Source organism: Atractosteus spatula, chromosome 25 (genome assembly GCF_055471065.1).
Source record: "Atractosteus spatula isolate fAtrSpa1 chromosome 25, fAtrSpa1.hap1, whole genome shotgun sequence".
NCBI classification, from domain to species: Eukaryota; Metazoa; Chordata; class Actinopteri; order Semionotiformes; family Lepisosteidae; genus Atractosteus; species Atractosteus spatula.
In genome coordinates this window covers 4,754,502-4,780,271 of record NC_142730.1, presented here as the reverse complement: position 1 = coordinate 4,780,271, position 25,770 = coordinate 4,754,502, and the positions used below count along the sequence as shown (strand labels likewise).

General features: G+C 59.9%; 1 protein-coding gene across 2 annotated transcripts in view; it reads right to left on the bottom strand.

Annotated features, from left to right (window-relative positions):
* The window catches only part of LOC148815145 (zinc finger and BTB domain-containing protein 7B-like), a 35,536-nt gene extending 14,752 nt beyond the window's left edge, over window positions 1–20,784 (bottom strand). The window contains exons 1-3 of one of the 2 annotated variants that reach the window (XM_088905358.1): window positions 20,371–20,784; window positions 17,915–18,004; window positions 9,672–9,785 (exon numbers count right to left, since the gene is read on the bottom strand). The gene's annotated coding sequence lies outside the window, so the exon portion shown is untranslated. Of the gene's footprint in view, window positions 1–8,069; window positions 8,141–9,671; window positions 9,786–17,914; window positions 18,005–20,370 lie in introns of those variants that run through there. The other variant, XM_088905360.1, reaches the window with a different exon arrangement.
* Window positions 20,785–25,770: the final 4,986 nt, after the last annotated feature.

The window sequence follows — 25,770 nt, the reverse complement described above, 5'->3', positions numbered from 1 at the left end:
CTGCAGCTTTCAGGAAACAAACCTCAAGACTGAATGGCTTGTGAAACGTGGTTCAGAAAGAGATGCTACTGTACACGTTTTCATCTCAAAGGTTTGCGATTTGAAACCCCCCCAAAATTCTCAATTTCCAATTCCATCTCCCCTCCTGGACTGACATTTCTCTGGCTTCAATGATGAAACACACACAGGTTTGCTATGTACTGTACAAACATACACACAGACGCGCAATCGCATTTCAAAACGGATCCGAGATTCTGTGTGGATCAGAAATCCGGTCCGAGCCCCTTCACACGGTCTCGCCCCCGTGAACACCGGCCCCCGGTTCTGGAGGGACCGGCAGCCACAGACTCGGCTAGGAGGAGCAGTCCGCGCCCTGCTGGTAAACTCCCACTGCCTGCAGAGACCCGGGGCTGATCTCCGACAGCGATAAGACAGCACGCAGCTCTGCACAAACCACCTCTCTCCCCGACCAGCGCTTTCCTGCACGCAGAACAGCTGCAGCTTGCAGTGCTGGGGAACAGTGTCCTCACGCAGGGTACCCCGAAACCCCCTCCGAACGAGCAGCCGGGGCAAAGCCAGAGCCCCCTTTGCTCACACCTGTACGGCTCCGATCCCCAGCCTGACTGAATAAGCTGCGTGTGTTAGAATCTGCTTTAGTACTGCAATTTCAAAAGTGAAGATCTTCCAGCTACCAATCTCCTTCTAGAATAAATGAGTAATATCACTTCGCCTTGAAATAATCAAAATCACCCACTGATCGCGCCGGCGACCGAGAGAAATGAGCTGGCCACAAACACCTGCCATCAAGACAGTGGCAACTGGTATTTTAGAATGGGCAGCATGCTGGCACAGTGGTTAGTGCTGCTGCCCCATAGTGGCACTGGAGCCCTGGGTTCAGTTCCTGGAGTGCTGTCTGTGTGGAGTTTGTATGTTCTCCCAGTGTTCACATGGATGTTCTCCGGATGCTCCGGTTTCCCCCACAGCTCAAAGGCATGCTGGTAGGTCTACTGGTTTATGGAATAACTGGCGCTGGTGTGAGTGCGTGTCTGTCTCTGTCCCGTGATGGACTGGCGTCCCATCCAGGGTGTGTCCTGCCTTGCGCCTGTTGCTTGCAGGGATAGACTCCCGGCTCCCCCGAGACTCTGAACCGGGTAGAAAACGGATGGACGGTATTTTAAAATCTTTGGCGAGTGGGGAAAAAGGGGGAGAGAGAGAGAGATTTTCGGGGTCCTGTCCCCCTCCTAAGGAGCACCAGAGGAGCATGCACGATCAAGGAGAACCAAGCAGACCCAGAGACGGATGCAGGCAGGCCAAGCTGAGGCTGTGGCGCTGACCCCACCTCGGTGGGTGGAAACGAGACTGGAGAGCGCAGTAAGTAACCCTGCTCTCTCGATGGCGCTGTGGCTGACTGCTCGTGTGTGAGAGGGAGTGCTCTTGGAGGCACGGGGGGTTTTACCTCTGTTTCTTGGAGGATTTGAAAGTCACCATCAGAAATCTCGGAGCGGCCAGCGGCACGAGTGGTTAGCAGTACACTGGGGGGTCAGTGCTGGACACTGAGAAGCACTTGATCTCTCACCCTGACCTTCCCCCAACAGGAACTGTACTTTCAGAGAGACGTGCACTCGGTCCTCTCCCAGCAATGAAACCCCAGTGCTCGTATAACACCACAGCCCACTCTCTCTCGGTACAGAGAGGAAGTCACACATGAAGAAGCAGGCTGTGGGAGTCGAAAGCTCTTTGTTATTTCAGCACTGTTGCTGTTTCAGAGGTTTCTCAGAGGTCTCTGCCTCCTGACCTCCTGTGTGACAAGAAGGGAGGTCAGGAGAGGAAGTGCCCCCCCCCCCACCTCAAAGGGCAGCTTAGGGAGCTGCCCTACATTCTAAACAAACACACTTCAGCACTGCATCGTTCCTCAGTCCCGCATCAGTGCATCGTTCCTCAGCCCCCCATCACTGCATCGTTCCTCAGCACCTCATCAACATTCCTCAGCACTGCATCACTGCTCAGTACTGCATCGTTCCTCAGCACCGCATCGCTGCTTAGCCGTGCATCAACACTCCTCAACGCAGCATCGCTCCTCAGCACTGCATCACGCTTCCGCTCAGCATCGCTCCTCAGCACCGCATCAACATTCCTCAACACTGCATCGCTCCTCAGCACTACACAAGGACAGAGTGCTCAGGCCACACTGCATCGCTACTCAGCGCTGCACAAGGACAGAGTGCTCAGGCCACACAGCATCGCTCCTCAGCACTACACAAGGACAGAGTGCTCAGGCCACACTGCATCGCTACTCAGCGCTGCACAAGGACAGAGTGCTCAGGCCACACAGCATCGCTCCTCAGCGCTGCACGAGGACAGAGTGCTCAGGCCACACTGCATCGCTCCTCAACACAGCATCACAGCATTCGATCTCTCTCTTTTCTATACGCCTAGGGTATAATCTCCAGCCAAAGAACAAGGGTAATGATTTTCAGGCAAAGTACGAGGGGGATATACCTGCCCACCCTGAAACTCTGCAGCTCACTCTACAGGCAGGCCAGATCCCCAGAGGAGGCCATGTGCTTGGACACTGTCCGGAACATCAGAGGCTGCGATGTCACCCCCAGCTTGGCCTCCTGCACACAGAGCCCGGGGTAACATCACCGCTGACAAGGGCAGGAAACTGGGGCGTTATCTCATTCTGGCTGTGATCAGATGAAGAGGCTGACGGAACAGAAAGAGAATCTCGCTACCCTCAGCTTCCCCCCCCCCCCATCTCCTCAAGTCTGCGCCGAGTCGGCTGAATGGCTGGACTCAGAAAACCAAAGGTCTGCCGGTCTCCAGGAAGCTGCCGAGGGACCGAGAATCAGTTCGGTTGCCTCGTCAGGCACGGCGCTGGGGGAAAAACCCAGCCCACTCATCTGACCAAGGGAATGGCCACAGGGTAAAAACCCGGCTCTCTTGCCTCGTCAGAGAGGACGTCAGGGTAAATACCCAGGAGGCATGCCTGCAGCTCCTGGTTTACTCCGTCAGATTCCAGAGTTCGCAGTGAAGCCCAGTGAGATCAGGGTAAAAGCACTGTCCAGCGCAGACAAGCCCAGTGAGATCACAGTACAGCCCCTGACAAGCACCTTTGGTCTTCCAACAGGAATTCTGCAGAACAGCCAGCTTTATAAAAGGCCTTAGGAGGAACAGAAGGTGGAACATGAATATTTCTTGGGATTTTTCCTACGCTAACCTCAAATCAAAACTCTGAAATAGTTCACAAAAACTACAAAAAATAAAACACGCTGTTGCAGTCTGTTCTCTGGCAACGGTGAGGCAGCCAGAGAGGGAGTTTTAAAACGCACAGGCTTCATCATCATCACACCATCGCATGCCCTGCAGCCCAGCGGCTCCAAGGACTGACCAGTCCAGGCCCGGGTTCTGGCCCAGGAAGGCCGGTACGAAAGGAGTCCACGGGGTGGAAGTGGTCTGAGGGATTTGACCCAGTTCTGGCCCAGGAAGGCCAGGGTCTGGAAAGAGCCCAGGAGCTGCAGGCAGTTTAAAGCACAGAACAGTACAGGTCCAGGTTTGGGTTCGGGTTCGGGTTTGGACCCAGGAAGTCTGGACTGGCCTGTCTGGATCTGGGCCCAGGAAGTCCAGGATCTGGAAAGAGTTCTAGATTTGCGCGTGCGCGCGGCTCCAGGTCCAGTCCTGCTCGGGGGGGTTCTGAATGGGGGCTGGGAGAGGGGGGGTGCAGCGGTCTAGACGTCTCTCTTGAACTCGGGGGAGCGAGTGGATCTCGCGGTGCCGACCGGGCCGAGCCTGGAGGGGAGCCCAGGACTCGCCACACCAGGCTCCGGACCGCCATGCGCTGCCGGACCTGGGCGTCTCCCCTCATTCCGCCCGCCCGGGATGGAGCCGTCCTGACTCAGCGGAAAAGCGCGTCCCGAGCTCCGTGCGTTCTCTGCCTCGCTGGCGTGTTTTTTTGCGAACCCACTGCGGAGGAGACTTCCTCTGCTCGCACGAGAACAGGTAGCGCTTCGGAACAGAACCGCCCACGGGCAAACCGACAGCGCCGACTTCCTCGTCGCCCTACCCCCCCCCCCCCCCCTCCTTCAGCACCGGCCGGCGCCGGAGCCGGGATCACTTCTGCGAAGCCGCACCTGGAAATTCACACGGTGATTTCTCACCGGCGTCAGGTCGTGCGCATCACCAGTGTGAGTGCGTAGGCCAGGGAGCAGCTGCCTGTTTTTGAGCTCAGAGGAGTTTTGGAAAATCTGCAGCCGTTTGCCTGCGGGCAGAGAGAGAGCGGGCCTGGTTTTGGCTGAGGCCGGAGATCCGGCTCCAGTGATCAAACTGCGCCTCTTTTTCTGGACTCCCAGAAGAGAGAAAAGATCATTTCTGAAAATTCTGTTTAAGGGCAAAGGACGAAGTCGTTTCCTCTCCCGGTCGGGCCTCTCTCTCTACTGGATCCTCCCACACCTGACAGGATGGATCTGGAAAGAAGCCAGGCCTTCAGCTTTAATAGCTTGGCTAGGCGGCCTGCTCCACACTCCCACCACCCTTTGTATAAAGAGGTGCCCTCTTCTCTCACTATCGGTGGGAATTCACACACTGACACACACCTGGCTGGACTGGAGACACTGCTGCCCCTCTCCTCTCACCCAGAATTAACACTGACACACACCTGACTGGACAGGAGACACTGCTGAGTCCCAGTATTCAGCAGGTTCATGAAATAATTAGAGACAGAAAAGGTAAACCCGAAGAGACAGCGCATTTCACACGGAGTCACTTTTGCTAATGAAGTGGTTTATGATCGCGGGCTCCTCTTGTCACTGACTGAGAGTGTCTGTGCGCCCGGAGCCCTCCTTTGTGTCAGGGGTGAGACACAGGGACTCCTACAGCTCTACAAAGTTTTAATCATTACTTGACAAAACATGACTCACGGCTTCCACCTTCCGAAGCTCCAGACAGCCCAGCGAGCCAGAAGCCCACCTCCCAAGACTCAGCAGACGGCTGTGTGCTGTTTAAAAACTTTGTCCGTGATAAATAGTTCCACACTGACAAACAGATGTTGTTTCCAATGGGTGGTGTGGCAGGCTTACAGTAAATATATAATTAGTCAGGAAGAGGTGATCTAGCAGCGCAGTACGTTAGAACGATCTCTTCCACAGGAACACGGGAAATAACCATGCCGACAGGAGAAATCAACAGTTAAACTTTATCAGCTTCCAGAAACCGTCTGTCCTCGCAGACACACTCAATTTCTGTCTATGCAAAGCTGTTTGAGTGATTCCCAGAACCGCTGAATCATCGCTGTTCTAGTCTGAGCGCAGCCTTTTGAAGAAAAGACTCCACACACAAAACCAAATGAACATCTGAAAGTGGAAAATACACCCAGCGTTCATCGAGCCCGAGAGCCGCTCTGCGGATCTTGAACCTTCCTCCAGGCTAGGCCCGACTGGGCCTAGGGTTTCTGGGCTCTGCGCCTCTGTCCGAGATGGCGTCTGTCACTGGGTCGCCCCCTGAAACACAAGAGGCCATCTTGTTTCGGCCCACCGCCTGGGAGCACCAGCCCCCCCGCTACCTGCGGCCCGTTAGATGGACGTGTGGTCAGGGCCGCTCGCCTGCTTGGCCACCGAACGCGATTATAGTGAGAGACGGAGACAACCCCCCCCCTGTGGTCTGGTGGACAGACGCACGGTCAGCGCCACCGGCCGCCGAACTGAGCGAGAAAAGCAAGAAGCCGAGACTCCCCCCTCCCCCACCAGCCTCCCTCCTGCCCGACCACAATGACATCAGGTACTTCAAAAACAAATCCTCACCGCAGACACCAGCAGAGCCGCCGCTGCCGTTACTGTGGCCCACACGGCCCGGGGGCAGACACACAGCCAGGCTGCTGGCCTGAACACCGCTGCTCTGTCCCTGCAGCACTCCGGGAGACCGGACGGCACTGAGAAGCTAAAACTCGCACCATAGCGCCAACTCACTCTCCATCACAGACACCATAGACAAATAGCTCACATCACCGACAAGATGAACACTGCCCAGCCTGGCTCCGCTCAATTCAGCCCAGTTCAGCCCAGCCTGGCTCAGCTCAGACCAGTCCAGCTCAGCCCAGTTCAGCCCAGCCTGGCTCAGCTCAGACCAGTCCAGCTCAGCCCAGTCCAGTCCAGCCTGGCTCAGCTCAGACCAGTCCGGCTCAGCCCAGCCCGGCTCAGCTCAGCTGAATTCAGCCTAGCCCAGCCCCTGTCCAGCCTAGCCCAGTTCAGCTCATCCCAGCCCAACCCAACTTAGATCAATTCAGCCTAGCCCAGTCCAGTCCAGTCCAGTCCAGTCCAGTCCAGTCCAGCTCAGCCAAAAACAAGGCGAGCTATCACCTGAGATAAGGCCAGTGCATAGCAGTGCGCTGTCCGCTCCAGGGCTTACCGGCCGCTGCCGAGCCCTAATACAGAAGCAACACCAGGGGGCTGAGATTTCACGCCAGGTAAAAGCAACACCGAGCAGGAGGGAAGCAGAATTAAATGATGCATTTCTGTGCTTCGACCGCTCCATTCCGCACGAGAGATCGGATGTCTACGGACCTGCGGAGGACTCTACAGACTGCTCCTCCACGCGAGTGCGCGAGTCTGGAACAGGGAGACCCGAGGTTGGGGGGGGGGGGGGGTGCAGAGTTCTTAAATGTCACCCCTTAACCTTTGAGGCGAGCCAAGAGACGTCAGGGCCGCCACGGGTGGAAAGAGGTTGCCGTGACGCCCGTCTCCCTGCCTCTCGCCGCACACAGATCAGAGATCAAGAGATCAGAGATCACAGGGAGAGGAGAGGAGCCGTTACAGGACGTGACATCACCCCGATCCTCACCACAACCCCCCCACCCCGCTGGGGCGGAAAAACGCCGATTCCTGCTCCGGCTCGGCGCTCCGACCCCGCCGGGCCGCATTTTTCCTATGTTTGTCATCGAGCCGAGCAGCGCGACAACAAGAGCGATAACACCCTCACCTCCCCCCCACCCGCTGCCTCGCCGCCATGCACGCACGCCGACTCCACACTTCTGGGAATTGCCGGTTTCCCCTCCCCTCCCCCCCTCCCACCTTTCCAGTAACTCCATGCAGGAAAGAGAGGCGGCACCCGGAGCTGATCGGGCCGGGAGGGCACGGAGCTACACCTGCGTGTCGGGGTGAGGGCAGAGTGAGCTCCCCAGGTCACAGAGGGTGGTGGTGGTGGTGGGGGGGGAGCCCCCAATCACTTGTACCTACAGAGCAGCGGAAGACACACGCTGAGCCCAGACGCTCCAGAGAGCGGCACAGCCCAGAGCGGACCACCGCCCGGCTCTGCAACCGGACTCTGAGCCGCCTTCCCACGAGCCCCTGGAGAGGCCGGAGCGGTCAGCTCCAGCGCGGGGCAGCGATGGGCCGGTCTCCCTTCGTTGGCAAAGAAGGAAAGAGCTTCAGAGCTCTTAAGAGCTCCACTTGTTCTTGATGAACTGTATTTAGCTGAGCCCGGCAGCAGCCTGCACTGTTGTCCCTCAGTTTGGGGCCTTTGAGCCAAGCTCTGGCCGGGCCCAGACCCCTCTGCGGCACAGCCTGGTCCAGTCCAGCCCGGCCCAGACCCCTCTGTGGCCCTGTGGGCCAGTCCGGCCCGGCCCGGACTCTGGGATTTAGCAGTTTTGCCTCATCAGTGACGCAGGTCCATTGGCAGACCATGGTCATTCAGACTGGAACGGAGGGCAGAGTGGGGCTCAGGAACCACAGCAGTCAAGAAACAGGCAGCTCAGAACACCCCCCTATGGACCCCCCCGAAATCAAAGTGCCTTCATCTGCACGGACCCCCTAAGATCAAGGCACCGCCACCTACACAGAGCCCACACACTCTGAGACGGGTTGGGCTCAGCAGACCCTCCCCCCGTGAGATCAAGGTGCTCCAGAGCGATGAGAACCCCCGAGATCGAGACTCCCCAAAGAGCAGAGCCCCCCGAGATCAAGGCACCCCAGGGACCCCTGAACTCGAGCCCGTCCCCCCAGAGATCAAGCCGCCTCGGGCCGCGCAGAGAGACCGAGGACTAACAGGGCACGGCATGTGCAAGGCTCACCTGGTCTCACCTGAACTTCGGAATATACAATTCAGGATACGAGTGCGTCGCTGGCTCCAAGCTGAAACAGCCCCAGGCACAGCGTGGGCACGGGCCAACCTGAGCAAACACGGCGCCTCGATTTAAAAAACGGGGTCAGCTGGGATCTTTAAACCTCCTTACTCGGGGGTCCAGAGCCGGAGAACAGGGCGCAGGGAGTGCGCCAGGAGGAACAGCGCCACCGCGGCTCAGTGGGTGCTCCCTACCCCCCTCCCCCGCTCTGCCAAGGCTGCCCAGCCCTGCAACCACTCCCGGACAAACCTGAAAGACGAGCGCCTGACGGCACAGGCCTGGCTCAGACGCGGGAGACGCCACCGCGGCCGGGCAGGGCTACACCTCCGCACTCCCGACGGGCAGCGATGGGAGAGCCAGTCCCAGAAACGCCGCGGGACTCTGGGCGGGGCGCTCTGGGGTGTGCGCGGCCTTTAGGAGGCAGTGATCAGAACAGGGCCCCGCAGAGCTCGCTGCCGAAACGAAACGACGCTCACCCACAACATCAAAGAGCTCACAGACGAGAGAGGCCCATTCAGCCCGTCTCGCTCGCTTGGTTCATACTGACTGCCTGATCCAAAGACCTCATCCACCCGTCTCTTGAAAGGAGTCAGAGCATCGGCTTCAACACCATGGCTGGGCAGCCTGTTCCAGCCTCCCACCACTCTTTGTGTAAAGAAGCGCCTCCTGTTCTCAGATTTCAATGCACTCCCCGGTGTATCACCGGCCCCTCAGCACTCGTTACTGTCCCCAGTGCTAGAGCCCTGTACACCTGTCACACAGCACCACGCCCCGGTTTCTCTTCTCTCTGTTCCCCACTGTGTCTGGAAGACGGAGCCACACAGATCCCTCAGTCTCTCTCAGGAGCAGCTGCTTCAGGCTCAGCGGTTCTCTCCTGATGTCTGCGGGCTGTATTACCTTGCATGTCACCCTCTGCACTTGTGTGTCCACACATCAGCCCCCTGAACGCAGCAGTGTTTGAGCGCCAGAGACGGCCAGCGCTGACCAGAGCTCGGCCCAGCCTGTGCACAGGAAGGCAGGGCAGCAGGTCAGCGCTGGGGCTTACGGGGCAGCGGATCAGAAACACACCGATCCCAGCCCAGTTAGACACGAGCTTTGCATCGACCCCCTGCCCTCCACTGACCTCACACCCACAGTCCGCTCAGACACCCCCGGGCATGAGCCGAGAGGACCACACACACACACACACACGTGTGTGCGCGCCCCACAGCGCAGCTACGCCACTCATCTCAAGATCGAGTTCAAGAAACCAGGGCGGAAGACGGAGGCGCCCCTGTCTATCCCGAGTTCGGCTCTTCTCCCCAGTTTTAAGCCCCAGATCTCAATGTGGTCCCCGGTGCGCCCCCCCCCCCCAGGGCCGGAGTGCACACACACACACACACACACACACACACACGGGCCACGCCACGCCAGCGGCCGTGCCCGGCTCTCCCTGCCCGCCGCCGGTGAGGGGAGGCAGGAACAGGGCGGGAGGAGAAGACACACACGCACAAACACACACACACACGCACGCCGCGCCGCGCCGCGCCGCGGAGCGGAGGGAAAGAGCCGGCGGCCGTACCTGTGGCACCCCGCGGGAGATGGCTGTGTCTCTCGGCGTCTCTGCGTCTTCACAGGCAGGTGTCTGACTCTGGGGCTGCAGCGCGCCCGGGGGGGGTGTGTTCTCCTGCTGATGCTGGGAGGGGAGGGGAGAGAGAGCAGCGTCACACACGACTCCGGGTCCCTCCCCCACGCCCCCGCGCCCCTCGCTCCCTCCCGCCGCGGGGCGGAACAGCTCCCCCTGCAGAGGAGGAAGGAGCCCACCCCTGCCGAGCCCAGCCCAGGCTGGTAACCGGTGACTCGGGTTCAATTGGAGGTGGTGGCTCTCTCCTGCTCGGACCCTGGTGCCCAGCAGTGATGAAGTGAGTGCAGGCGGACTTCTCTGGTGTGGGCGGCTAGATGGGCAAATACAGTTTGATTTCATTCTGAGGAGGGACACACTGCCCATGCAGCAGATACAATGTGTACACAAGCCAGATGTGTACAGGAACCATCTGCAACAACCCATCCAGAGATAGAGGAGGCTGAGGGACAGAGAGGCACGCAGGGAGAGGCAGCGGGTCTGAGGGACAGACAGGCGCGCAGGGAGAGGCAGCAGGTCTGAGGGACAGACAGGCGCGCAGGGTGAGGCAGCGGGTCTGAGGGACAGACAGGCGCGCAGAGAGAGGCAGCGGGTCTGAGGGACAGACAGGCGCGCAGGGAGAGGCAGCGGGTCTGAGGGACAGACAGGCGCGCAGGGAGAGGCTGCGGGTCTGAGGGACAGACAGGCGCGCAGGGGGAGGCAGCGGGTCTGAGGGACAGACAGGCGCGCAGGGAGAGGCAGCGGGTCTGAGGGACAGACAGGCGCGCAGGGAGAGGCAGCGGGTCTGAGGGACAGACAGGCGCGCAGGGAGAGGCAGCGGGTCTGAGGGACAGACAGGCGCGCAGGGAGAGGCAGCGGGTCTGAGGGACAGACAGGCGCGCAGGGAGAGGCTGCGGGTCTGAGGGACAGACAGGCGCGCAGGGAGAGGCAGCGGGTCTGAGGGACAGACAGGCGCGCAGGGAGAGGCAGCGGGTCTGAGGGACAGACAGGCGCGCAGGGAGAGGCAGCGGGTCTGAGGGACAGACAGGCGCGCAGGGAGAGGCTGCGGGTCTGAGGGACAGACAGGCGCGCAGGGAGAGGCAGCGGGTCTGAGGGACAGACAGGCGCGCAGGGAGAGGCAGCGGGTCTGAGGGACAGACAGGCGCGCAGGGAGAGGCAGCGGGTCTGAGGGACAGACAGGCGCGCAGGGAGAGGCAGCGGGTCTGAGGGACAGACAGGCGCGCAGGGAGAGGCTGCGGGTCTGAGGGACAGACAGGCGCGCAGGGAGAGGCAGCGGGTCTGAGGGACAGACAGGCGCGCAGGGAGAGGCAGCGGGTCTGAGGGACAGACAGGAGCGCAGGGAGAGGCTGCGGGTCTGAGGGACAGACAGGCGCGCAGGGGGAGGCTGCGGGTCTGAGGGACAGACAGGCGCGCAGGGGGAGGCAGCGGGTCTGAGGGACAGACAGGCGCGCAGGGAGAGGCAGCGGGTCTGAGGGACAGACAGGCGCGCAGGGAGAGCAGCAGTACAGGGAGAGCAGCGCTGTCATAAGTTTTTTTTATAATGAAAACATATTCTTAGAAAAACAGAAAACTCCACTTCTTTGATACACACACATGGCAGGTGTGGGTTTTAATCTGAGAGGAAAATCGGATTCAAAAAATCTGTGCCTCTAAAAGAGAGAGGAGCTGCAAAGAGCCACCCACACTGCGCGGTCAGGCTGGGGCACAGAGAGGGAGGGAGAGGGTGAACAGAGGCACAGAGAGAGAGGGTGAACACAGGCACCGAGAGAGAGAGGGTTAACAGAGGCACAGAAAGAGAGACGGAGAGGGTGAACACGGGCACAGAGAGAGAGAGAGGGTGAACACGGGCACAGAGAGAGAGACGGAGAGGGTGAACACGAGCACAGAGAGGGAGAGAGGGTGAACACGGGCACAGAGAGAGAGGGAGAGGGTGAACAGAGGCACAGAGAGAGAGGGAGAGGGTGAACAGAGGCACAGAGAGAGAGGGAGAGGGTGAACAGAGGCACAGAGAGAGTCTCTGTGAAAAGGGAAGGAAAGCTACAGACAGTATGAGAGAGCAGGGAGATACAGAGATCACTTTACAGGGTGTTTTAGGACAAACCGCCCTGTCACTATGCCTTTGGCTGCTGAGGGCTCTGCTGGCTCAGGTGTATGAGGGTGTGTGTGACAATGCTGGCTGGGTGCCCGTGCACATGTATGTGTTTGTGTGTGTCAGAGCTGGCTATGTGTGGGTGTAAGAGGAGAGCATACAGTGTCCTGGGACACAGAGTTCCTGCAATAACAGTTATCGCTAACTCTGGCACTGAGTCACAAAGCCCAGAGGTGACATTTCACCTCTCAGAGCTCAGAGCCCTGACACACAGCACAACACCCAGGGATCACAGCTCCCTGGCGCAGAGCACAGCTCAGAGCCCTGACACAGACGCAGCACAACAACCAGGGATCACAGCTCCCTGGCGCAGAGCACAGCTCAGAGCCCTGACACAGACGCAGCACAACACCCAGGGATCACAGCTCCCTGGCGCAGAGCACAGCTCAGAGCCCTGACACAGACGCAGCACAACAACCAGGGATCACAGCTCCCTGGCGCAGAGCACAGCTCAGAGCCCTGACACAGACGCAGCACAACAACCAGGGATCACAGCTCCCTGGCGCAGAGCACAGCTCAGAGCCCTGACAGACGCAGCACAACAACCAGGGATCACAGCTCCCTGGCGCAGAGCACAGCTCAGAGCCCTGACACAGACGCAGCACAACAACCAGGGATCACAGCTCCCTGGCGCAGAGCACAGCTCAGAGCCCTGACACAGACGCAGCACAACACCCAGGGATCACAGCTCCCTGGCGCAGAGCACAGCTCAGAGCCCTGACACAGACGCAGCACAACACCCAGGGATCACAGCTCCCTGGCGCAGAGCACAGCTCAGAGCCCTGACACAGACGCAGCACAACAACCAGGGATCACAGCTCCCTGGCGCAGAGCACAGCTCAGAGCCCTGACACAGACGCAGCACAACAACCAGGGATCACAGCTCCCTGGCGCAGAGCACAGCTCAGAGCCCTGACAGACGCAGCACAACAACCAGGGATCACAGCTCCCTGGCGCAGAGCACAGCTCAGAGCCCTGACACAGACGCAGCACAACAACCAGGGATCACAGCTCCCTGGCGCAGAGCACAGCTCAGAGCCCTGACACAGACGCAGCACAACACCCAGGGATCACAGCTCCCTGGCGCAGAGCACAGCTCAGAGCCCTGACACAGACGCAGCACAACAACCAGGGATCACAGCTCCCTGGCGCAGAGCACAGCTCAGAGCCCTGACACAGACGCAGCACAACAGCCAGGGATCACAGCTCCCTGGCGCAGAGCACAGCTCAGAGCCCTGACACAGACGCAGCACAACAACCAGGGATCACAGCTCCCTGGCGCAGAGCACAGCTCAGAGCCCTGACACAGACGCAGCACAACAACCAGGGAGCTGTGATCCCTGGCACAGAGCACAGCTCAGAGCCCTGACACAGATGCAGCACAACAACCAGGGATCACAGCTCCCTGGCGCAGAGCACAGCTCAGAGCCCTGACACCACACACCACAACATGGAGAAGAGGCACACTGGCGCAGCACTGTGTCGGGGATATTTGGCGCCTCACTGAGATGATCAGCTGCTGCCGCGGAGAGAGGTCGTGCTGAGAGGAAGAGGAGTGACAGCGCGAGGGAGATCAAGGAGACACACTTAGAGAGCGTGGAGTTTGTAGATAGTGGGCTCTCGGGTGACTGTAAGGAGGTCAGAGATGCAGCGTCTTCCTTCCTCACACCCCGCTGTGTGTCAAGAGCTCAGGCGTTGCATAACAGTGGTGACGCTGATCTGGACGCAGATAAGACCGGATCCGAAGAGTGACTGGGGGAGGGGCTCTGAACTGCCACCTGAGTGACACCTGCAGAGCCATAGGCCTCAGGCCTCAGCATTTAACACAGTGAATCGGGTGGCTTTGGAACCGAGGAGCCACGTGTGTGTCATCGTGCGAGTGTGTGAGCCTGCGTGTCAGTGTGCGAGTGCGTATGAGTTAGTTATAGTGTGTGAGTGAGTGTGCACCAATTAGTGACAGCGTGAGTAAGTGTGCACCAGGTGGTGTCAGCATGTGTGAGCGCGCAAATAAGGTAGTGTGTGTGAGTGTGCACCAGGTGGTGTGTGTGAGTGAGTGTGCAACAGGTGGTGTCAGCATGAGTGTGCACCTGTTGGTGTTAGCGTGTATGAGTGTGCATCTGTTAGTGTGTAATCTGACAGAATATGCCTACAGCCACAGTAACTCCTCTGTGCTCATCCCCACAAGGTTTTTTATAAATGGCATCTTCTTTTAAAATCTAAATGTGGTAAAACATCTCATTTCTGGGTCTGTTTTCACCCGTATAGAAGTGTAAATAAAAACATTTTGTAGGAGTAAATTGGAATTTCCCACAAAGATAGTGTGCATGTGTGCACGTTTGTACGAGTCTGTGTGTGCCCCTTGTGTTCCTACTTCTGTATGTGACTCTGTGCTTGTGATTGAATGCTCACCCCTGTGTTTGTGCATGTGCAGGTGTTAGTGTGTACATATCTGTGTTAGTGTGTGCAGGTGTGAATGTGTGTATATCTGTGTTAGTGCGTGTGCATGTTTGAGTGTGTGTGCAGGTGTAAGTGTGTGCATACCTGTGTTAGTGCGTGTGCAGGCGTGTGAGTGTGCACACCTGTGTTAGTGCGTGTGCAGGCGTGAGTGTGTGTGTGTGCGCACCTGTGTTAGTGCGTGTGCAGGCGTGAGTGTGTGTGTGTGCACACCTGTGTTAGTGCGTGTGCAGGCGTGAGTGTGCGTGCACACCTGTGTTAGTGCGTGTACAGGCGTGAGTGTGCGTGCACACCTGTGTTAGTGCGTGTGCAGGCGTGAGTGTGAGTGTGCACACCTGTGTTAGTGCGTGTGCAGGCGTGAGTGTGAGTGTGCACACCTGTGTTAGTGCGTGTGCAGGCGTGAGTGTGCGTGTGCACACCTGTGTTAGTACGTGTGCAGGCGTGAGTGTGCGTGTGCACACCTGCGTTAGTGTGTGTGCAGGCGTGAGTGTGAGTGTGTGCGCACCTGTGTTAGTGCGTGTGCAGGCGTGTGTGTGCACACCTGTGTTAGTGCGTGTGCAGGCGTGAGTGTGCGTGCACACCTGTGTTAGTGCGTGTACAGGCATGAGTGTGCGTGCACACCTGTGTTAGTGCGTGTGCAGGCGTGAGTGTGAGTGTGCACACCTGTGTTAGTGCGTGTGCAGGCGTGAGTGTGCGTGTGCACACCTGTGTTAGTGCGTGTGCAGGCGTGAGTGTGCGTGTGCACACCTGCGTTAGTGTGTGTGCAGGCGTGAGTGTGAGTGTGCACACCTGTGTGCGTGTGCCTTAATACTAAGGTTCACGTAGCCTGCTAAGTGTCTTAATCACCCCGCCCAGCCCCAGCCCCATGAACAGAAAGGGCAGCAGTGCGGGCGCTCCAGGGACCGGGCGTGCACGTACAGTACGGCAGCGCTCTGCGCGATACTGCGGCTTCCTCACCGCTCCCTGCAGCAGAGCAGGCGGGGGGGCCAGCGAGCGAGGGGACCTGCTCATTCAGACCCCGCGGAGACGAGACCTGCAGGTGAGAGCGAGAGAGAGACAGCAGCAGCCCTGCTGCAAGGGCTTCAGGGGAAACGAGCGACCCCAGCTCAAGTGATTCACGCTGGCGAGTGAATCACCCTGCAGAAACGGCAACATTACTGGAATGTGCTGCTAAATTAGGACGCATGACACCAAGCCTCCCCGCGCGGCCGTGGGTGCGACTGACACCCGCCCCAGGTTTCCCCTTCTGAGCCGCGGGACGCTTCACCGGGGTTTCGCTTTCGGGGAAAGCAGGCTGATGGCTCACCCATCGCGAGCTAGAAATCCCCCTGTTGATGTTTGCACTCCACCATTCCTGCGCTCCGCCTACACTCCCCCCTGCCCCTTCCCGGTCCTACTGCCCGTCACTGTACCCCCCCAACACCCCCTGCCCTTTCCCGGCTGCCCTTTCCCTGCTGCCAGTCACTGTACCCCCCCTCCTCCCAACACCCCCTGCCCTTTCCCGGCTGCCCTTTCCCTGCTGCCCGTCACTGTACCCCCCCCCCCCTCCCCCCAACAACCCCTGCCCTTTCCCGGCTGCCCTTTCCCTTCTGCCCGTCACTATACTCCCCCACGCACCCCCTGCCCTTTCCCGGCCCTGCTGCCCGTCACTGTGCACTTCAGCGTTACTCAGGCCCTGGACACACAGTACAGGGAGACAACCCGTCCTGCAGGGGCCGGGGGAGCGCGACTGCGCAACTCTCAGCAATTTGGCCCTCCCGGGCTAACCAGGAGCTGCCTGCGGGGGCGCTGCTGTCCGGAGTTGTACTGTCACCTATTGCGGCACCATGTCATCTGACACACACTTGTCTCCAAGGCCACTGACACAGATGAGCAAGAGGAATGGACCAGCTGTCCTCCCGGTGTAACAGCTCTGTGCCTCAACCAGTGGGCCAGCTGTCCTCCTGGTGTAACAACCCTGTGCCTCAACCACTTGGCCAGCTGTCCTCCCGGTGTAACAGCCCTGTGCCTCAACCAGTGGGCCAGCTGTCCTCCTGGTGTAACAGCCCTGTGCCTTAACCACTTGGCCAGCTGTCCTCCCGGTGTAACTGCCCTGTGACTCAACCACTGGACCAGCTGTCCTCCCGGTGTAACAGCCCTGTGCCTCAACCAGTGGGCCAGCTGTCCTCCTGGTGTAACAGCCCTGTGCCTTAACCACTTGGCCAGCTGTCCTCCCGGTGTAACTGCCCTGTGACTCAACCACTGGACCAGCTGTCCTCCCGGTGTAACAGCCCTGTGCCTCAACCACTGGACCAGCTGTCCTCCTGGTGTAACAGCCCTGTGCCTCAACCACTGGACCAGCTGTCTTCCTGGTGTAACAGCCCTGTGCCTCAACCACTGGACCAGCTGTCCTCCTGGTGTAACAGCCCTGTGCCTTAACCACTGGACCGGCTGTCCTCCTGGTGTAACAGCCCTGTGTCTTTACCACTGGACCAGCTGTCCTCCCTGTGTAACAGCCCTGTGTCTTCACCACTGGACCAGCTGTCCTCCTGGTGTAACAGCCCTGTGCCTCAACCACTGGACCAGCTGTCCTCCTGGTGTAACAGCCCTGTGCCTTAACCACTGGACCGGCTGTCCTCCTGGTGTAACAGCCCTGTGTCTTTACCACTGGACCAGCTGTCCTCCCTGTGTAACAGCCCTGTCTCTTTACCACTGGACCAGCTGTCCTCCCTGTGTAACAGCCCTGTGTCTTTACCACTGGACCAGCTGTCCTCCCTGTGTAACAGCCCTGTGTCTTTACCACTGGACCAGCTGTCCTCCTGGTGTAACAGCCCTGTGTCTTCACCACTGGACCAGCTGTCCTCCCGGTGTAACAATCTTTGAACACTAATTTGAACTCTCCTCCCCCGTTCAGTCATTTTGCTGCTGGGCTCATATCCAGCCCGGTTCTGACCCGGTCCCAGCCCTAGCACAGCTCAAGCCCGGTCCCCGCGAGGTGATTCAGCAGCACCCGGCTGGCTGGGGGAGGGCTGCGCGGCGTCTCAGTTTCACGCTGCCGAGCCCAGCAGTGGCGCTCTGTGCAGAACTGTAACCGCAGCGCCACAGGAAGCGCCCACCACAGGCGCACCGCGCCCCGGGGGGGCTTCAGAGAAACTGCTGACCCAAGAGCGCGGAGGAGACGAGACAGGCACTGAAACCGCAAGCTCAGCGCTCCTGGAAGCGAGCAGAGCTACGACACCAGGCGAGAAGGGGAACTAGGCTCACACATGCCCCGACATGTGACGCCGAGACCTCGCGGGGGGCCAGGCGCTGCCTGGGGCCGCCGGCAGGGAGCCTTCCCAAGGTGCACTGCAGCGGCAGCGCCGCGCCGGCCACACGCCGCGGGCACCGCGGGCACACATGGAGCTGGGCTGCCCAGCCTGCCTGCCGATGGGCTGCGCTCCGACACGGGCAAGGAGAACGTCTGGCAGGGAGCGGGGCTCCCCTCGCGGCAGACCTGCTGCGGTGCAAGCTCAGCCGAGCCACCCCCCCGGGCCGATCCAGAGGCCCGCTGACCTCCCTGGACTGCTGCCCCCCGGGCTCAGCGGAACGGCGAACTCACCCCTCTCGCCTCCGGTCCATGAACCCCAGGAGGGCGGCGGTGGCGGCAGCGGGTCTCTGTCTGTGGCGGGCCGGTCTTCCGTCGGCGGAGCTGCGGGGGGGACCGGCAGGGCATTAGGACACAGTGAGGGGGGCAGGCGGGGTATCTGTGTACAGCGGGGGGTGTGGGGGTGCAGGCAGGGAATTACGACGCAGTGAGGGCCAGCACCGCCCAAGCAGGGCCCTGCGCACAGCGCCGACCACAAGGCCAACAAAACACAGACATGGGGTGGGGGTGCAGGCGGGGTGTCTGTGTGCAGTGGGGGAGTGTGGGGGTGCAGGTGGGGTGTCTGTGTACAGTGGGGGAGTGTGGCGGTGCTGGTGGGGTGGCTCTGTGCAGAGGAGGGATGTGGGGGTGCAGGTGGGGTGTCTGTGTACAGTGGGGGAGTGTGGGGGTGCAGGCAGGGTGTGTGTGTTCCTCTGAGGGGGTGTGGGGGTGCAGACGGGCTGGCTGTGCACAGCAGGGGGCTGTGGGGGTGCAGATGGGGTGGCTGTGCACAGCAGGGGGGGTGTGGGGTTCAGGCTGGCGCGAGAATCCGGGCGAGGCAGGGCAGGACGCGGACGCAGCAGAGTCCTGGCAGAGCCACCTGAGCCGCGGGGGGATCGGGGAGTCTCTGCCGAGCTCACGCGCGGGTGCCAAGGGCGGCTCTGTGCCAGGAGAGCCTGGGGCACGAGGGGCAGGGCGTAGCTCAGTTGCACAACTGACAGGGCAGGGAGAGGGAAGGCGGGGGGGGGATGTGGCACACCTTCTGATCACGTCATCCCAGAAGCAAACAGCAATTACAGAAGAAACCGCCGCAGAGGTCTGAGCAAGCAGAGTCTCCCAGCAGCGCCACTCAGACCCCCTCCCCTCTGACCAGCGCTGGCGCCGCAGGGCGGGGGGGGGCATCCACTGCCTGTACCCTGCGCCGGCACCGAGCTCCCACAATCCCCAAAGGATAGTGCCCAGTGTTTACCAGCTGGTGGCCATGGCAGCAGCCGGCAGACCAGCCCGCAGCCCAGGGCGTCTCTCCCCCAGTGCCAGGCACACTGTGGGCAGTTTCACTCCTGATCCGCGTGCGGCGCGAGCTTCCCAATCGGGATTTGGGACTGAGTCCCCCCCCGGCACCACGTCCCCCGCTGTCCCGGTTCAGCCACCAGAACGAACAGCACGACAGTAACGAACCCGGTGGGAAAACACTCACACGGCAGTTCAAAACCGTGCTGGGAGCCGCTGCGGGGAGGCTAGCACGGGGGTGAGGAGGACAGGCCGCTGACCTCAGAGGGCCCAGGGTCAGCGAGACACCGGCTCGACCGAGACCCCAGGGCCCTGGCACAGGGGAGAAACGGGTGTTTCTCGGGGTCGCTCGGAGAGCAACAGGGTACCCCTAGCTGAAACCCCAGCCAGCCTGCTGGTCCCCAGCGCGCACATGCGCACTCAGGCAGCAGGACAGCGCCTGATTTCACAGAGACAAACCTTCTCCCCCCACCCCCGCGCCTCTGGTCTTTAAAAGCCTCACTTTAAAACTACACCAGTAATAAGCATCACACCTCACAGGGTACAGAACTGAAGTCTCTTCCCAGCTCAAGCGACGGGAGCAGGTTTCTGAGGCTGGGCGCCCGTCACTCCCGGTCACGGGTGGGCTGGGACAGCGCCACACACACCCCTGGCTGGCTGTTCGCTGTTCACGGTTCACAGCGCCCCTTCCCACGCGGAACAAGGGGCGAGTGGGCTCGCCGGACCCGTGTCCCACAGCAGCTCGCGCCTGAGGAAGGGGCCTCCACGCAGCTCGGCGCGGCACCACGCAGCTGCGACCCCACACGCGTGCGCGCTTCGTGCGCGGCGCTGGGGGGGGGGGCGGGTGGAACCGGTCGCGTCAGGGACAGAAACAGGCACCGCAGCCCCCCCCGGGGGAGAAGGCTGACCGCCACCAAGCCCGTTAAAACAGCTATAACGACCTCCCGGGCCAGCGACTCCTGACCTCGGCGGCTATAAATAGCTCCTCAGGTGAGCCGCCACCTGAACCGAGCCCGTCGGGCTCCGGCGACGAGACGACCCCCCCAGCCCCCGCCCCCGCACGGCGATATCCGTCCGTCCTCCCCGCTGGACTTCCCAGCGACTCCCCAGCTGAAGCGCTCGCAGCCGCGCGTGTGGTAGATATGGAGGTTGCGTGGGTCGCGGAGGGGAAACCGGAGGACCTGGAAGGCGAGACAGGTAGGCTGTGACGCCAGAGGCAGTTATGGACACCGGTGACGTGGGTGGTCTTCCGCCGTGACCCGTGCGGCGGCGGCGGCGGCGGCGCCCGGCTCGGGGGGTGAGGCGGGGACACCCCGGCCGAGAGCCCCCGGCCACTGCACAGGGTCCCGGCGGGGAGAGGAAGGGGGCACACGGGGCAGCGGGTGGCGACCTGAAGCACGGGCTGTCGCGGAGGGACTCACCTGAGCTGTCTACCTGATCCCCGCGTACTTCCTGGATCCTGACACGCACTCCCGTCTCCCCCCCCCCCCGCCGGGGCTGAACTGCGGCGGGCAACAGGCTCTCTGTCCGCCTGCCCCGTCCAGCTCCGCGGGTCCGTCACCGGCTCATTCCCGTGCCTCTGCGCGCCGCTGTCCGGGGGTGTTTTCGCCGTGCAGAGCCGTTTCCTGGTCTCACTCGCTCTCTCACATCTCCCTGCGGACCCGTCAGCTCTCAATAACACCCCCCTCCCTCCCCGCTACTTCTCCCCATCCAGCTCCTCCTTAATTCTCAACCAGGAAGCGGCTGTCCTACTTATTCCAAACAGCGGATTGGCGGAGCCGCCGGGACGGTGGGCCCTGGGAAACCCCCGGCGCGTCGCTATTGGTCGCCGGCGCTGTCGCTTTCGGGGGGGGGGGGTGCGCTCCGGCCGGCAACAGGTTCCCTCGGGATCGCGCGGCGTTAAGGTGGGCGCGCCCTCAGAGGTGGGGCCGGTGTCGCGCTCGTCCCCCCCCCCTCCGGCGGCGGGTGCGCGACGCGCCCAGGGGGGCGAGCGAGGGGCGCGCCGCGACAGGTGAACACACGCGCGCACCATGACCTGCCCGCCTCCCTCGTCCTCCCTCCTCCTCCTCCCCTCCTTCCAGCGGCCGGGGGGCTCAGCGGAAAGAGTCGCCTGTCCGGGTCGGAGCAGCCCACAACAGACACCCTGGGCGGAGACCCTCAGAAATAGCGCTCCCCGGAGCCGCCGGCAGGATTTCGGAGGCGAGTCTGCGACGGGGCTGCGTCTGCTCGGGGCGCTGCGCGGTCGGTACCGCGGCAGGTAGCTCTGAAGCAGGTACGTCTCGGCGAGAAGAGGAGAGGAGAGGGTCGGCGTTCCTCTCCGGCTGCGGGATGTGCAGCGCCTACACCGCCTTCCCCAACGCCCCGCTTTCCCACAGGGGACACGTCCTCCTCTGAGCTCAGCCTCTCCCGCTGCGACAGCCGAGCCCCCAGCCTGGCTGTCCGTCCGTCAGTTCCAGCCCGCTCCCCCGGAGCGGAGGGGTGCCGGGCGGCGTGCGGAAGAGCCTCCTGCCCTCCCCCAGAGCCCGTCCCGCCGCGGTGACACCAGTGCGGTCAGTTCGCGCCGAGGCAGCTTGTCCGGCTGGTCGGCGAGGCGTCGGTCCTGCGCTGTAGTCTGCTCTGCTCATGACACGCTTGCGGTCCGCCGCCGTTCGCCGGGTCACGCCGCTGATGGCCGCCAGAGGTCGCTCTGCGTGCGGTGTCTGCCCTGGAGCCGTGAGGGACTTGAACGTCTTTCACCTCTTCTTGGGCTCCGCTGCTAACTTTGACCCCCTTTTGACCCCCCCCCCACAGCGGCTCCAGCCTGCTCCTTTCCCGCAGCGCTAATCTTGCCCCGGCTCGGGAAAATTATGGCTTCGCGCAGAAGTCGGCTCCCGGCGCGAGTTCCCGAGCCCGGTGCTGCCGCCGGCAGTAGTGCAGCCGCTGTCGCGTCTGCGAGCTGCTTCGGACAAAAACATCTCCTCAATGACGAATTGCCACGGATGACTGCAACATTTAATCTGATAAATGTTAGCTCTGTAGTTGACTACACCACTTAGCAATTAAGAGGGTGCTGGGACTCATTTACCCCCCATCACAGGTACACTGTATCTCCCAGAGCCACCAGCACATCTACAGACTGGAAGAGATAGTCTTCCTACGTAAAGTCACTTTTATTACAGTCAGAGCCCCCAGTGCATCTATAGATCAGACAAGGTGATCTTCCTAGATAATATCCTGTTTTATTACAGTCTCAGCTCCCAGCGCATCTACAGTCCACACAAGGCAGTCTTCCTACATAATTTCCCCTTTTATTACAGTCAGAACCTCCAGTGTATCTACAGTCCGGACAACAGTCTTCCTATGTAAATCCCTTTTTATTACAGTCTGTCGGGTAACAGCAGTGTCTGTGTGTCTCGGTGCTGTGAGGGTGACAGCAGTGTTTCTATGTCTCTGTGCTGTGGGGGTGACGGCTGTGTCTCTGTGCTGTGAGGATGACAGCGGTGTCTCTGGGCAGTGAGGGTGACAGCAGTCTCTCTGTGCCTCTGGGCTGTTAACAGCCGTGTGCTGTGTCCTTGTGCTGTGCAGGTGAAATTTGTGCTCTTAGTCTTTGTTGTGCAGGCAAGCTCTGTGCTTTCTGATTCTCTTGCTATGATAGGGCTGAGTGGCTCTAAACTCTTCCTGTTCATACAAATTAAGGGGGGTGGTGATTTGCCTGTTGGCAGGATGCTGAAATGACCAGTTTACACTACTTTTGGCTCCAGGTTTACTGTGCTTGCAGTATTTACTTTGCTTTGACATGATTTCTGCAAAGTTTGTGTCATTCATGACTTTACCTCGGCTGAGTGTGCATTACAGTGATTACAATGTACTTGGCTGCTACTCTTACAGTCCCTGTGGAGTCCGGGACACTGACACAGCCCAGTCACAGGGCTCTAGACTCTTACAGTCCCTGTGGAGTCCAGGACACTGACACAGCCCAGTCACAGGGCTCTAGACTCTTACAGTCCACTGACACAGCCCAGTCACAGGGCTCTAGACTCTTACAGTACACTGACACAGCCCAGTCACAGGGCTCTAGACCCTTACAGTCCCTGTGGAGTCCGGGACACTGACACAGCCCAGTCACAGGGCTCTAGACTCTTACATTCCCTGTGGAGTCCGGCACACTGACACAGCCCAGTCACAGGGCTCTAGACTCTTACAGTCCCTGTGGGGTCCGGTACACTCACACAGCCCAGTCACAGGGCTCTAGACTCTTACAGTCCACTGACACAGCCCAGTCACAGGGCTCTAGACTCTTACAGTCCACTGACACAGCCCAGTCACAGGGCTCTAGACTCTTACAGTCCCTGTGGGGTCCGGTACACTCACACAGCCCAGTCACAGGGCTCTAGACTCTTACAGTACACTGACACAGCCCAGTCACAGGGCTCTAGACTTACAGTCCCTGTGGAGTCCGGGACACTCACACAGCCCAGTCACGGGGCTCTAGACTCTTACAGTCCCTGTGGAGTCCGGGACACTGACACAGCCCAGTCACAGGGCTCTAGACTCTTACAGTCCCTGTGGAGTCCGGGACCCTGACACAGCCCAGTCACAGGCTCTAGACTCTTACAGTCCCTGTGGAGTCCGGTACACTGACACAGCCCAGTCACAGGGCTCTAGACTCTTACAGTCCCTGTGGAGTCCGGTACACTGACACAGCCCATTCACAGGGCTCTAGACTCTTACAGTCCCTGTGGAGTCCGGTACACTGACACAGCCCAGTCACAGGGCTCTAGACTCTTACAGTCCCTGTGGAGTCCAGGACACTGACACAGCCCAGTCACAGGGCTCTAGACTCTTACAGTACACTGACACAGCCCAGTCACAGGGCTCTAGACTCTTACAGTCCCTGTGGATTCCAGGACACTGACACAGCCCAGTCACAGGGCTCTAGACTCTTACAGTCCCTGTGGAGTCCAGTACACTGACACAGCCCAGTCACAGGGCTCTAGACTCTTACAGTCCCTGTGGAGTCCGGTACACTGACACAGCCCAGTCACAGGGCTCTAGACTCTTATAGTCCCTGTGGAGTCCGGGACACTCACACAGCCCAGTCACAGGGCTCTAGACTCTTACAGTCCCTGTGGAGTCCAGTACACTGACACAGCCCAGTCACAGGGCTCTAGACTCTTACAGCACTGACACAGCCCAGTCACAGGGCTCTAGACTCTTACAGTCCCTGTGGAGTCCAGGACACTGACACAGCCCAGTCACAGGGCTCTAGACTCTTACAGTCCCTGTGGAGTCCAGTACACTGACACAGCCCAGTCACAGGGCTCTAGACTCTTACAGTCCCTGTGGAGTCCGGTACACTGACACAGCCCAGTCACAGGGCTCTAGACTCTTACAGCACTGACACAGCCCAGTCACAGGGCTCTAGACTCTTACAGTCCCTGTGGAGTCCGGGACACTGACACAGCCCAGTCACAGGGCTCTAGACTCTTACAGTCCACTGACACAGCCCAGTCACAGGGCTCTAGACTCTTACAGTCCACTGACACAGCCCAGTCACAGGGCTCTAGACTCTTACAGTCAGTGTTTGGTTCCTGTATTCAGCTACAGCAGAGGTCTCCTGCTATATTCCTCCCAGCAGTCTTCTGAAATACGCTGGTATGGACGGTTTTCCATGACAGGAATGGACTGGACTGCCCTGTGGAGTAAGAGGTGAAGACAGCAGTCTACGCACAGGCAAGCCTGAGCAGTGCGAGAGACCTGTGAGAGCTGTGGGGCCCTGTCTGTCCTCTCAGCGAGCACTGGGGCACGTTCACACTCCTCCAAGCAGTCAGATTGTGATCTCGTGCCGAAATGTTGCTGCCACGGCGTTATCTGAGACTCTCTCTCCACTGGAGGAGGTGAAAAACGGTCTGCACTAAGACTCAAGTTTGACCATTTCATGTTCCCGGGTGGCACAGTGATGCTTTGCTACCTCCCAGTGCTGGGGCTCAGGGTTCAATTCCAGACCAGGGGTGCTGTCTGTGTGGAGTTTGTATGTTCTCTCTGTGTTCGCACGGCTTACCTTTTGGAGCTCAGGTTTTCTCAAACAGTCCAAAGATCTGCTGGTAGGTTTATTGGCTCTTGGGATAATTGGCCCTGGTGTGTGTCTGTGTTTGTGTGCCCTGTGATGGACTGGTGTCCCATCCAGGGTGTATCCTGCCTTACTCCCATTGCTTGTGCGGTGAGGGTGACAGTAGTGTCTCTGTGCTGTGATGGTGACAGTAGTGTCTCTTTGTCTCTGTGCTGTGAGGGTGACCGCGGTGTTTCTGTGTCTCTGTGCTGTGAGGGTGACAGTAGTGTCTCTTTGTCTCTGGGCAGTGAGGGTGACAGCAGTGTTTCTGTGTCTCTGTGCTGTGAGGGTGACAGTAGTGTCTCTTTGTCTCTGGGCAGTGAGGGTGACAGCAGTGTCTCTGTGTCTCTGTGCTGTGAGGGTGACAGTAGTGTCTCTTTGTCTCTGGGCAGTGAGGGTGACAGCAGTGTTTCTGTGTCTCTGTGCTGTGAGGGTGACAGTAGTGTCTCTTTGTCTCTGGGCAGTGAGGGTGACAGCAGTGTCTCTGTGCTGTGAGGGTGAGAGTAGTGTCTCTGTGCTGTGAGGGTGACAGCAGTGTCTGTGTGTCTCTGAGCTGTGAGGGTGACAGTAGTGTCTGGGCAGTGAGGTGACAGCAGTGTCTCTATGCAGTGAGGGTGACAGCAGTGTCTGTGTGTCTCTGAGCTGTGAGGGTGACAGTAGTGTCTGGGCAGTGAGGTGACAGAAGTGTCTCTCTGCTGTGAGGGTGAGAGTAGTGTCTCTGTACAGTGAGGGT